Source organism: Odontomachus brunneus, unplaced genomic scaffold (genome assembly GCF_010583005.1).
Source record: "Odontomachus brunneus isolate Ranch 3 - 2012 unplaced genomic scaffold, Obru_v1 Obru_scaffold_050, whole genome shotgun sequence".
In the NCBI taxonomy this organism is placed as follows: domain Eukaryota; kingdom Metazoa; phylum Arthropoda; class Insecta; order Hymenoptera; family Formicidae; genus Odontomachus; species Odontomachus brunneus.
Genome location: NW_022639500.1, coordinates 1,989,834 through 1,992,410, shown reverse-complemented (window position 1 = coordinate 1,992,410; position 2,577 = coordinate 1,989,834). Strand labels below are relative to the sequence as shown.

The 2,577-nt window shown below is 36.7% G+C and overlaps 1 protein-coding gene across 2 annotated transcripts in view; it reads right to left on the bottom strand.

Annotated features, from left to right (window-relative positions):
- Positions 1-1,226, bottom strand: part of LOC116845197 — a 54,085-nt gene extending 52,859 nt beyond the window's left edge. The window contains exon 1 of one of the 2 annotated variants that reach the window (XM_032817599.1): positions 1,058-1,226. The gene's annotated coding sequence lies outside the window, so the exon portion shown is untranslated. The remainder of the gene's footprint in view (positions 1-1,057) is intronic. The other variant, XM_032817600.1, reaches the window with a different exon arrangement.
- Positions 1,227-2,577: the final 1,351 nt, after the last annotated feature.

The following is a 2,577-nucleotide window of genomic DNA, read 5'->3' as shown; positions in this document are numbered from 1 at the left end:
CATCTGCAGTTTCATTAGCCGGGGATTATCACGCAATTGTTTATGCGACACACATATTATGCAACTGTAGCATGTGTGATGATGTACTAACTGACAAATTATTCAAGTGAGCTTTCTTAGATATACAATCAATGAGAATAATTTTTAGACAAATAAAAGTCAAAACGCCAGTGGAGAAACGAATAATTTATTTATTAATTAATAAATAAATCCTTGATCCTTCATCTACTGCTGCTGTTATTCACTTTTTCATCAGCATTTTCTCTCATTTGTCTAAAAAATATTCTCATTGATTGTATCAATTGAAATGTATTTTACATTTTTTTCGCAAGGTGAACGAATTTTGCAAATTTGTTGTCAAACTGGGAACAAAATTTGCACAGATATAAGGAAAATTAGCATCCAAACTGCAAAAGGATAAGAGACATTATCATGGATCGTTCTAATAACTTCAAGGATAACTTCGATCTGTCATGCGAGAGACGAGAGTATAACGAATAAGTTCACAGTCGACTGAAGATCGAAAGAGTTTTTCCGAAACATTAAGTGAGAGCAGAAGATCGATCTTCCTCGAGGCACATATGAATCATCGCAAGGCGATCATTGCAAGTCTCGATTTTTTTCACCTCAAACTTGTTATTCCGGTAAGACTCGCTTCAGGAAGATTTTCACTTCGCCGACTTCTTCTCAGTGCGCCGCACTAGCGCGCGCGTGCCGATAAAATTTATGAAACCCAGTTCACCGTGAAATCGTCGAAAAATAATGATTCGCGCGAAAAGCAGCCTCAGTCTCTCCACCGGCCATTACGAGTGACCGATGATTATTGTCGAGAGCTGCGCGTCCAGGTGGAAACGGATTGTCTCAGAAAAGAAATCGATCTGTCTTCTGCACTGTCGGTGCTCGCGAACATGCGAAACTCGCGAACGGTCCACTTGTGTCACCATCTCGCCACGTGGTCGTCGGACTTAGCCACGAGACACTGGGAATGAGTCGGTGGGATCCGCAAAGTGCGCCGGAAGAGTTACAAAACGGCAAGGATGCGGTGTTGAGAACTCACCACGCACAGATATCGTATCCGTCACACGGTTTCTCGTCGTGGGATTGAACTGGTGGAATATTTTTCGTGAAAAAAAAAAGATATTTGTCGTCGCAGCGTGCCCTGAAGGAGCTCTCGGCGGCTCCTACGTTCTCTTCGGAGTTTTCTGTTACTGTCTGTGTAGCGGCGCTTAGTGAGCGGCTTTTATTAGAAGGAGGGGCTCGACACCACCTCCACGCTACACTTATGTCCACGGTCTCTCGTCCTCTCTTTCTGTCACGACGCTGAGATCCTGAAGAAGGGATCGACCACATCCATAAATTTTGGCCCGTCCACCTGAACATGAACACTTCGACGACGAAGTTCGACAGATGCACTCGCCTTATTCGTGTAAACAAGCTCGTGGACGTGGTGGAGCGCTGATTTGTGCCCCCGTTCAGTACTAGGTAGCTAATTGTACGCATAGAGAATGATTTCTTTGGATTCATTAAGTTTTGTGAAACTCAAGGAAATTTGAAACACCTATATTGGAATAATTCGAATAAACCAAGTTTTACCTTAACAAATAACAAGATCATTTGGCTTTTCGGCTAATTTTATTATTTCGCCCAAATAATTCATCGTTTGGTTCAGAGAAGAGAATTGTTTCACTTCATTTTCTCATTCTATTAAAAAAAGTTCGATAATTCTGCTTAAATAATTTTAAAATGCTTGACATTTTTGTCTTTACGTCTTGCCGGCTGTCTTTTTATTGCTTCATTCTGTGCGTCCTTCTCTTTTATGATCTTCCATCCAAATACTGCATTATCATGTGACCATTTTTTTTTATTAGCTATGATTTGGGTTTCAATGATCGTGTAGGAATTCATGATGTCAATTAATTCTGATGATATACTTATAGTATATATTTGCAGTATGCTTATAATTTTTCATGCCATACTTACTGGTAATCATTGAAAACAATACAACAGTAATCAATGTAAAGGATATTGACATTAGTGAACCAGTGACGTCATGATTGCTGTTGGATTTTGAACCAAGCATTATATTGATTAGTCGAAACAATAAATTATAGTGGGAAAACAATAACTTTTTTCAATAACATGATTTAATTCAACAAAACATAATTTGAAATATAACCAAAGAGTATATTATTTATTTGAGACTGAAATCTTATTTTCTTTAAATATGACAATGTTTTTCTTTTATCAACATAGTTCACTTTAATAAAGCAAATGATACTTGATATAAAATTATATTGTTTGAGCCCAACAAATTCTAGTCAAATATAAATATCCAAAGAAACCGTTCTCTCTATATATATGTCCAGAATTTTGACTTGTAATCTGAATTTCTCTCGTGAATAACGGTAATGTACTACAAAATTTTATTGTAAAACCTTTCGCCCTCTTCTCAATAACGATCCAAAAATAAAATCTGAATTAATAATTTATGTAATAATTATTGTATATATATATATATATATATATATATATATATATATATATATATATATATATAAATTGTGTGTGTGTGGATCT